Genomic DNA, 11665 nt, shown 5'->3' with positions numbered 1-11665 from the left:
CTGCGGTGAGAAATTCGAAATCTATTCTGATCATAAAAGCTTAAAATATCTGTTTTCGCAATCAGAGCTGTGGGGACCCGGACGCTAATCATGTTCTTAATCGTCATTGGGACTAAATCAATTATAATAAACAGGGTCTAATTTTTTTTATTTTTTTTTTAAATGCGGAAGGTAATGGAATCAAACTACTATACATATCAGTATAAAAGTATCACTCTGATAAAATATACAATCATACATGCTCAGGTTCAACAACTACAATCTAGTGTTTAAACCCTAGCTCTAGTCCAAGTCCGTTATCACCACTCTAATCTCAGTCTGTCTTCATCTCTATGACCCTGTACCCGTCCCACCTGTTGTCATGCACACATACAAACAAGACAACAGCCGGATAACTCCGGTGAGATATAAATATCCCAGTATAAACAATGTATTAAATGCAATCATATAAAACATATATAAAAGCATAGACCAACATCGAAGCATGTATCTAATCTGACTACATAAATCAATGACTCGTGATCTAATCTTATCTTATCTCAAATCTAGGGATCCCAATCTAATTTAGACTTTGGTATGCTGTATCGAGTGTGTCTGAGATAGACGTCGATCTACATCTGAAGCTCGTCGATACACCGTAAGTCTAGAGTCTTATCGGTTCTGAGAAAGACTCGGCGGTTCTGCCCTAGCTAGGCTGTCTGCCCTAGACTCGGACTCTGACTCTATTCTAAGTCCATCCATTAACATATCAATCTGATAATCTGCAAATATCTATGCAATAAAATAAAGTATGTGATTTAGGGAAACTCAAGTCAAACCTAACTCGAGTTGTGCAATCCCGAATCAACATTTATTTATACCTTTCTTGCTGTCGCTCTGATACAATCGAAGTCTTGCTTCAAAGTCTGTCACTGTTCAATCTGGCAATGACAATATCAATATATTCTGTATCAATATTCTAATCAAATCACAATATCTCTGTTTTATCAAATTCTGACAGTACAACAGTACAATCTTGCGATACTGATAATACTATATCAGTGTATATTAATTCCAAATATTTACAATCAACCACTGTACCAATCTGATATCAATTCTAGTCAATTTCATTCTGAAAATCATAACAACTCCATATTCAGTCCGTATCTTAATCTGACTTCGATTCTACGCTGTCTAACATGTCAAGAATAACATATATGACGTGTATTCAATTCTAACAACATCATAATTCCAAGACATGTCAAAACGTAATAAAACTTACGTCCAGTTGTAGCCTGCGTCGATAGGTACACGGTACCGCAGTCGGATTTAAAATCTAACGGACGGATTGAAATAAAAAGGCGTAAGGATTTTCACGGAACTTCCCGAGCTTCTTTCTTTTCGTTCCTTTTGATTTCTGAAGGCATATGTATATATATATATCACGTTTGCATGTTATTGAAACGTGGCATATTTTGTTGCATTTTGGTCAGCGCTCGAGCGGTGCAAAACTACCGCTCGAGCGCGGCAGTTTCTGTCCAACAATTTCTGAAGGCACCCTTGGCGCTCGGGCGGTCAAAATCTACCGCCCGGGCGCCGAACTTTCTGTCCGCGACGAATATTACAACAACATTGGCGCTCGGGCGGTCGATCTTCACCGCTCGGGCGCCAACAATTCTGTCCGAGAAGTTATATACTTCATATGCTTGGTTTAATTCGATCTCATAATGGCCCGGTTATACTCACATTATCTTAACTCCAATAACCTCATGTTAATATAATTAAAATCTCATATTAACAGAATCAAGATCTTGGCCCTTACAAGAGCTGAATATGAGACAGCGGAGATGGCTGGATTTACTGAAAGACTTCGATTGTGAAATCAAGTAGTATCCAGGGAAGTCCAATGCAGCAGCTGATGCACTGAGTCGAAAGGTATGTGCACTATCCTTATCGACGATAGGTGTCTCGAATTTGATAGAAGACTGCTGTTTGTCTGGATTAATATTTGAGACAGATCGTCAGCCTCTGAGATTGTGTGCTGTTTGGGCTGAACCAGAGCTGCTTTTGGAAATTAAAACAGCTCAGAAAGTTGATCAGAATGTACAGAATTCGATTGCGATGGTAAGAACTGGACATCAATCGGAATATCAGGTTCGTGACAATGTCTTGTATGTGAATAATCGTATTGTTGTGCCAAATGTTTCAGATTTGAGACAGCGAATACTGTCAGAAGCGCACAACAGTCGTTTTATCATTCATCCTGGTGGCAGGAAAATGTATAATGATTTAAAGACACAGTATTGGTGGAAACAGATGAAATCTGATGTGACTGAATTTGTTTCCAAGTGTCTGAATTGCCAACAGGTGAAAGCTGAGAGGAAGAAACCAGGAGGATTGTTATAGAGTTTGTCCATTCCTGAATGGAAATGGGATCACATTTCCATGGATTTTGTGACGCAGTTGCCGAGATCCTCCCGAGGTTGTGATGCGATTTGGGTCGTGATTGATCGATTGACCAAATCTGCTTGTTTTATTCCATACAAAATGACCTACAGGTATGACCAGATGGCCGATGTTTATATCCGAGAAGTGATTAGATTGCACGGAGTGCCGAAGTCGATTGTTTCAGATCGTGATCCTCGATTCACTTCGCACTTCTGGCAGAGTTTACAGCAGGCTCTAGGTACGAAGTTACATCTGAGTACCGCATATCATCCACAGACCGATGGACAGTCAGAGCGGACTATCCAGACACTGGAGGATATGCTGAGAGCCGTAGTGCTCGATTTTAGCACTAGCTGGCAAGATGCATTGCCACTGTGTGAGTTTTCGTACAACAATAGCTATCAGACGAGTATTGAGATGGCACCTTTTGAAGCGTTGTACGGAAAGAAATGCAGATCCCCATTATGTTGGGATGATATCTCTAAAATTCCTGAGACTGGACCGGATATGATCAGAGATATGACAGAGAAAATAAAGTTGATCCAGAAGAAAATGAAGGCAGCTCAAGACCGACAAGCCAAATATGCCAACCTCAGACGACGACCATTGGTATTTGAGGCTGGAGACCGAGTATTCTTGAAAATTTCGCCTTTCAGAGGAGTTGTCAGATTTGGCAAGAAAGGGAAACAGTCTCCACGATATGTCGGTCCATATGAGATTCTTGAAAAGATAGGAGATCGTGCCTATCGACTCGCCTTGCCGCCTTCATTATCTGGAATACATGATGTCTTTCATGTATCAATGCTGCGGAAATATCTCCCTGATGATTCTCACGTGATTCAACCAGACGAGACTGAGCTGGATGAGACATTGAGTTATGTCGAGAAACCGATCAGGATTATTGATCGTAAAGAAAAACAGCTCAGGACAAAGACGATTCCTCTTGTGAAAGTTCAATGGACTCGTCATGGCATTGAAGAAGCCACTTGGGAGACTGAATCAGATATGAGACAGGAATTCCCAGCATTGTTCCACTGATGTAAAGTTCTATTACATTTCTGTATATACTCCTTACTGATATGATAGATTGCCTGTGATTTCGAGTACGAAATCATATCTTAGGGGGGGAGGAATGTAATGCCCGGAAATTTAATCCCAGTAATCTGTAATTATTGATTTATAATTGATAGGATTACAAAAGGATTAATCGGGACATTGAGAAAAGAATTAGAAAGGAAATGGTGAAGATGAGGCCGAGGGGACACCGCACCAGCGGCCTAGGAAGCACCGCACCCGCGGTTGTGCTTCGGGAAATAGTGTGCATCGAAACCGTAGGGTGACCGCACCCGCGGTGCTTACGAGACCGCACCCGCGGTGCAAGACCGCACCCGCGGTGCAGGTGTTGCGTGTTGTGCGGAAAATGAGCCACTTGCCATGATGCATGCGCGAGTTGTCTAGATATATATATAGACATGCAAGTCGGTTTTCAAAACATAAAATCTAGAGAAAGGTCTGAAGAAGAAAGGAGAAAATCCTTACGCCTTTTCTGAGAAATCCGTCCGTCCGAATTTGAATCCGACTTCGGTATCGAGTTCCTAGCGACGTAGGCTACAACTTGACGTAAGTTTTACTACGTTTTGACATGTTTTAGAATTATGATATTGTCAGAACTGAATGGAACTCATATATGCTGTTCTTGACATATGAGACATTATAGAATCGAAGTCAGACTAAGAAACGGACTGATTATGGAATTGTTATGAATTTTTAGGGTATATTGATTTATACCAGACAGATCTGAATTGTGATTGGATTACAGATTGTATTGGATATGAGTTATGGATTGTAACTATTATCTGTTGAATTGGTACTGACGGGGATATTGAAATTGTACCGTTATACCGTTGATTTGAATTAAATCCAGATTCATCAGATTGTTATTGAGTTGAACGGTATATTGACATGAGATTATTGATATTGTCATTGCCAGACAGGCTGTGAGTTCAGGACATCGACTGCGCCAGAAACCGACGAAAGAAAGGTATAAGTCAATGTCGTATTGGGAGATGGACTTGAGTCGGTTTGGACTTGAGTTTCCCTAAATCACATACTTTACTTTATTGCATTGATATTTGCATTGAATTGATGATATACTTGTTCTCTTGATTTTAGATGACAGGTATTAGACGAGTTATCTTGTGACAGAAGTGCCGGATAGTGGTGGTATCGCCACGGCACATTGCACGATGTCTCAAGATAGGATTTTAGCGATTGAGTTACAGTCCATGACGGATAGGTCAGGACACCGGATGTTTGGTTATATCGAGTAATAGGAAATGGGAATTCGTCTATTACGGAATTCGATATAGGAATACCAGGATATTGGTTATATCGAGTAATAGGAATACGGTTCCTTCTATTACGGAATTCGATATAGGAATACCACATCTGGAAACCGGGATCCCTAGACTAGGATTGAGTCTAGTCTGAACTGTAGAATTATGTCGACAGATTGCTATTGATTATGTTTCAGATTTTGATACATATATCTGTTACCTGATTACATGCTTTATATTGTTTATATGATTGCATGTTTCATTGATTTATACTGGGATTATATTCTCACTGGAATTATCCGGCTGTTGTCTTGTCTGTATGTGTACTTGACAACAGGTGGGACAGGATCAGGGTCCAGGAGATGAGGAGAGATCGTGATTAGAGTGGAGGCTCCGGACTTGGATTAGAGATAGGGTTGATGTAGTGACCCGTTCCAGAATCACCTACTAATCAAGAACTAAGCATGCAATTAACTTAATTAATAATAATCAGAGATAACAGCGGAAATATGGCCAACGACAATAGTTATTAATGTAGTAGCCCGAATTCCAAATTGGGTAATTAACGGATTAATGGTGATTAAGAAGGTTTAATGTGTAATTTTGACCGTGGTCATGATCGGACGGACCGAAGATGGTTCGGTAGCACCGAAGAGTTCGGACGATCCGAAGTGGGTTCGGTGGATCCGATCATGAGGTGTCAAGAGTTGATCGACACGTCAGTTTACATGCAAGTTCGGATGATCCGAAGTGTAGGTTCGGTGGATCCGATCATGAGGTGTCAAGAGCCGATGGACACGTAGGAGTTCGGACGTTCCGAAGTGGGTTCGGTGGATCCGAACATAGCCTATAAATAGTGCTCGGATTTCCTCATTTTGCATTGCAAATTTTTGAGTTGTTCTGATTTCGATTGGGTTGTATAACAGGGTTCGGTGGATCCGAACATAGCCTATAAATAGTGCTCGGATTTCCTCATTTTGCATTGCAAATTTTTGAGTTGTTCTGATTTCGATTGGGTTGTATAACTATTGTCGTTGGCCATATTTCCGCTGTTATCTCTGATTATTATTAATTAAGTTAATTGCATGCTTAGTTCTTGATTAGTAGGTGATTCTGGAACGGGTCACTACAGTTGAACACTTGACATTAGTTGCTAAACCTTAGTTTATTTTGAATGCATGCAGTACAGGACTTGTATTTTATTTTATACTGATATATATATGAGTTTGAGTTCACTACGTTCCGCATTTTAAAAAAAAAAAAATTAGACCTTGTTTTAATTAATTAATTAGTCCCAATTATGATTAAGAACTTGATTAGCGTCCGGGTCCCCACAACAGAAATGGGTCAGGTATGAATCCAGTATGCAGTTATTGATACAGTGTTTATTCAGAATATACAGTATCTGAAGATCGGTTGATTTAGACAGTTAAGACAGAAAGATCAGGAATTTCAGAAATGTCAGAAATTTATTACCTGCAGATTATCTTATTCTGATTATTTTATTCTCTTATTGTTATACATCTGCTGTGTATTGTTTTTGTTCTACATAAGTATTTGTGATATCTTATATTGTTGGGAGCATATGTTATTTGCAGATGAGATAGAGCAGTTGATCTGGGCAGTATGAGGATTGGTCAGATAGCCAGAATTTACAGTTGCTTGATTTTGTTATTTTATGAGTTTTCTTAAACTCACTAGATCTGTATAGGTTCTTTCTATTCTGAATCTGATGTAATATTACTTTTATTGTGAATCAGTGCTGATACAGTTTCTTGTAACCAGTTGAGTGTACATCAGTTCAGGAACCAGAGGGTTCATAATTGTATTTTGCTAACAAGAACAGAACATCAATCAGAATTAACAAATCTGTGATTTTGTGTTGGATGGGACTGATTATTTTATGATATCAACATGTTTCAGAATTGTTGACAGATTTTGATATTGATAGTCAGAGCCGAATACCAGGTAGGTATTTCTTTCTTAATTTATGTTATTAACTGAGTGTTTATACAGCATGGTTCGAATCTGAATTCACAGATAACGTCAGAACCGAACAGTTATGGATTCAGTTTTCATTCAGATAGTTGAGAATGTATGATATTCGAACAAACAGTCGTGATATAAACCGATCAGATCAGTTATAACAGAATTGTGTTGGCAGAAATTGTACTGATATGTTTAAATCGCTAACAGAAAAGACAGAAAGATAGAAATTAGAAGATTTATTACAGGATTGTATAGCTCTAAATAGAAATGGGAGTACATTTCTATAGCCTTGGTAATGAACTTACCGTTATTTGTACAGATTGTGTAATATGATATGATTAAGATTGACAGATTGTTCAATCTATATCTAATAGTTTGTACCAGATAACGTACAAACATGACTAAATGACACAGGTCGGTGTCAGAAAAGTGGTCAGAAAGATCAGAATGCCATAGTAGATTATGTCAGATTGTGATTTTGCTTGAATGTGTACTCGTGACAGAATATATCATGAACTCTTTCTTAGATTGTTTCACAGATTGACAGACAGTCAGAATGGATTATCCAAATATTAGAAGACTTCGGTACAGCCTTAGTACTGGATGTTAGCACTATACAGCCTTAGTGCTGGATGTTAGCACTATACAGCCTTAGTGGTGGATGTTAGCACTAGTTGTTATGATTTATTGTCACTATATGAATTACTGCGTGACAATAGCTATCAGCTTATCAGATGGGTAATGAGATAGTGATAGACAAGACAGTATACAGCAAATACTACAGATTTCTTTTGAAGAAAATTCGAAAGAAGATGAAGATAATTCAGAATGGACAGACTTAAGAAACCAACGTCGGATGATGATGATTGGTACTTGAAGCTGAAGATTGCATATGTCCTTGATTGGGATAAACAGACTGGGTAACAACTACCGGCATTGGTTGGTTATGAACTAAAATTGGTTTATACGGATGTTGTATAACCAATATGGCACGATTGATTTGGTCAGAAGGACTAGAGAAGTATTATGATATTACACTTAGTGAATTCTTATTCCAGACCGGAACCAGATATTGGAGTTTTGATTTAACCCTCTTATGCATTTCCTCTGATATGTCGGACGTGATTACTTATGAGTTCGAGGACGAACTCAGATATAAGAGGGGGAGAAATGTAAGGCCCAAGAATTACAGAATGGATAACCAAGATTATCAATCTTCATTAACGTGAGACTCCGAAGATATGAGAATGTATGACATGCGATGATGGAAGAAAAGGCATGAGAAAATAGGGTTTGCAAGACCGCACCCGCGCCCAGAACAGGAGTGCACCCGCGTTCATGCAATTGTGGATTTTTGCAAGAAAGGCCGAAGCCACACCGCACCCGCGGTGCAACCAAGACCGCACCCGCGGTGCAGGGACAGAAAGTTGGCAATTTTTATTCGAGGCGACACCGCACCCGCGGTAAGAACAAGACCGCACCCACGGTGGTGGTACCGCACCCGCGGTCTAAGATGTACCGCACCCGCGGTGGTGAATTTCAGAAAATCAGGACAATGCCGAAGCATGAGCGCACCCGCGCTCCTTGCACGACCGCACCCGCGGTCATACGTGTTGCTTGGAAAATGAGGCCACGTTTCAGAAGTTGCATGCAGTATATATAGGTTCGAATGACGCGTCTGTTTCTCAGAAAAATCAGAATAAGGTCGAGGTTTTGGAGAGAAAATCCTTACGCCTTTTAAACTCGCGATTGTGAGAAATCCGTCTATCAGAATTCAAATCCGACTTCAATTTTGAGCTTCTCTCGACTTGAGCTACACAAGGACGTAAGTTTCGTTACGTTTTGAGATGTTTTGAGAATATGATGTTGCTAGAATTGCATGGGATTCAGATATGGTGTTTCTACTACCGTAGACAATGTAGAATTGAAGACAGATTTAAGAATAAGTTGATTATACAATTGGTATGAATTTTAGAAGATATTGACTGAGAATTCACACTAAATGGTAGTATTCTTGATTTAAGAATGAATGATGAGCATTCTTGTATGTTTGGCTAGATTATTCAGTAGATATGTGAAGTCAGATCGAAGAAAGAATATCGTATGTCTGTGTTTTGTATTTCAGCATCTCGGAAGATGTATTTGTTAGATATTCATATGCTGGAATAGAGTGATCAGATTCAGATATGATTTAGATTATATCGTGATATTGTTGATATGATCAGATTGTGTTTTGTTCAGATTGATCAGAGTATGTACTGAGTTGAGTATTGATCAGAACAGATTGTGACTTGAGCTACACATTGATACAGTGTATTTGATTTTGTCATTTCAGATCGGAGATGGACAGACTGGACTTCGAGACTTCGTCTTCCTCAGACGGGGACGACAAAGGTATAATTCATGTGATATTCGGGAAGAAACAACTCAATTGAGATCACTATTTGAGTTGCCCAATAAATCACATACTATATTCTTGTTTATGTTTTATATGATTATGCTTTGTTTACTGATTGTATTCATGCATTTAAGATAGGACAGTTTGGAGATCAGCCAGACTGCTAGACGTTCGGTGATATCACAGCTTAGGAGAAGATCACCTCTCCTATTGTAGATGTGGATACAGATCAGACCGAAGTCTAGGAATAAGACGTACAATCACCCCGAGTGGTAGGGTAGGTGATAGATCGTCTTATTCACCCCGGGATCCCTAGAGTTATAGATCGAGTCAAGTCTAGACATGATTTGATTAGGACTTCATGCTTATATGGATGTGGCTCCTAGATCATGGGACCCATCGTTATTGCTTCCAGTTGTGCTAGCATGTTTTTATGATTTAGATCGTTTATATGCATGTTTATCTGATTTGAGTTACATGATTATTTGATTTATTTCATAGATTATGAAATATATTGGTTTATACAGGATCGCATGTTTTATGAATTAGTTTGTTTATATACATGCTTACCATGTTTTATACTGGGATTTATTCTCACCGGAGTTATCCGGCTGGTGTCTTGTTTGTATGTGTGCATGACATCAGGGGAGGCAGGATCGGGGTCACGAAGATGATGAGAGAAGACGAGTTTAGCGTGGTGATTCCGGACTTACAGTAGATTGGATTTTACTACTAGAATTTTAGTAGTGAACCTTAGATTAGAATGTTGTACATTATTGTATTTTAATACTGAATTGTATTTTATATACAAACATATATAGTATTTAGATTCCATTACCTTCCGCAGTTATATAATTTACAAAGAAAAATTTTAGACCCTGTTTATCAGAACAGATAATTAAATTCCAACGATGATTAAGAACTTGATTACGTCGGGTCCCACATAAATATATGCACGTCATAAAAGATATATAACTTTAAGATGCACCAAGAAAATCATTGCATGCATTGATAGACATAGTCCACATATCGTCTCAGAAATCAGTCACGTACTTCATTAATGTGCCTTCAGTCAATGGTTTAGTTAGACCACATACCACTGACCATCAACCATAAAACTGTATGCCCAGAGGTAGAATTGATAACCAGATAATAATCGTCATTAACGTGAGACTCGGAGGATATGAGAATGCATGACATGCGATGAGGAAAAGACATGTGAAAATAGGGTTTTCAAGACCTCACCACCCGCAACCCAGAACAGGAGTGCACACCGCGGTCATGCAAATGTGGATTTTTGCAAGAAAGGTCGAAGCCTCACCGCACCCGCGGTGCTAGACATGATCGCACCCGCGATGCATGGACAGTAAGTTGGTGTTTTTGGAAATGGCCAGACCGCACCCGCGGTGCTAACAGGAGCGCACCCGCGGTGGGGTCATCGCACCCGCGGTGTTGGAAGGACCGCACCCGCGGTCTGAGCTTTCGGGAAATGCCAGGATAGGCATTGCACGACCGCACCCGTGGTACAATACATGACCGCACCCGTGGTCTAACATGTAATGTAAAGAATGAAGCCACGTTTCAGAGCTTGCATGCAGTATATATATAACTGATTGACACGTTATTCCTCAGAAAAATCGGAAAAAAGGGACGAGATTTTGGAAAGAAAATCCTTACGCCTTTTAGATTTGCGATTGTGGAAGATCCGTCTATCAGAATTCAAATCTGAACGCAGTACCGTGTTCCTCTCGACTCGAGCTACACAAGGACGTAAGTTTCATTACGTTTTGCAGTGTTTTGACATTATGATGTTGTCAGAATTTAATATGATTCAGATATGGTGTTTCTGCTACCATATATATTGTATAATCGAAGTCAGATTTCAGAATAGACTGGTTATGCAATTGTTATGAAATGTGAAAGATATTGATTGATATTTTGATATCAGAATTGTGTTAGTATTCAGAGCATGAATTCTATTGACACAGATTAGGAGTTCCAGTATTATCTCTGTGATGTTCAGATTGACGGGGTTATTCAGATTGTATTGTTGTGCCGTCGAAACATCAGTTGAGTAAGATTAATCAGATTCATATATGATTTCGATTAGATTGTGAGATTACTGATATGACTCAGATTGTATCTTGTTCAGATATTGATCAGATTGTATACTGATTTGAGTATTGATCAGAACAGATTGTGTATGGAGTTATTCACTGATACAGCGTATTCGATATTGTCATTCCAGATTGATATGGACAGAGTTGAATACAGATCATCGACTTCGTCAGACCGGGACGACAAAGGTATAATTCATGTGATATTCGGGAAGATACAACTCAATTGAGATCTCATTTGAGTTTCCCAATAAAATCACATACTAGAATTATTATTGTTTAATGTATGATATGATTATGCTTTGTTTACATATTGTTATTTATTGCATTTAAGATAGGGAGTCTTGACAGATCCGTCAAACTTCTAGATATTCGGTGATATCACAGCTTAGGGGAAG

Source organism: Primulina eburnea, chromosome 11 (assembly GCF_022965805.1).
Source record: "Primulina eburnea isolate SZY01 chromosome 11, ASM2296580v1, whole genome shotgun sequence".
NCBI lineage: Eukaryota > Viridiplantae > Streptophyta > Magnoliopsida > Lamiales > Gesneriaceae > Primulina > Primulina eburnea.
The sequence above is the reverse complement of the archived record's forward strand: the minus strand, read 5'-3'. Positions refer to the sequence as shown.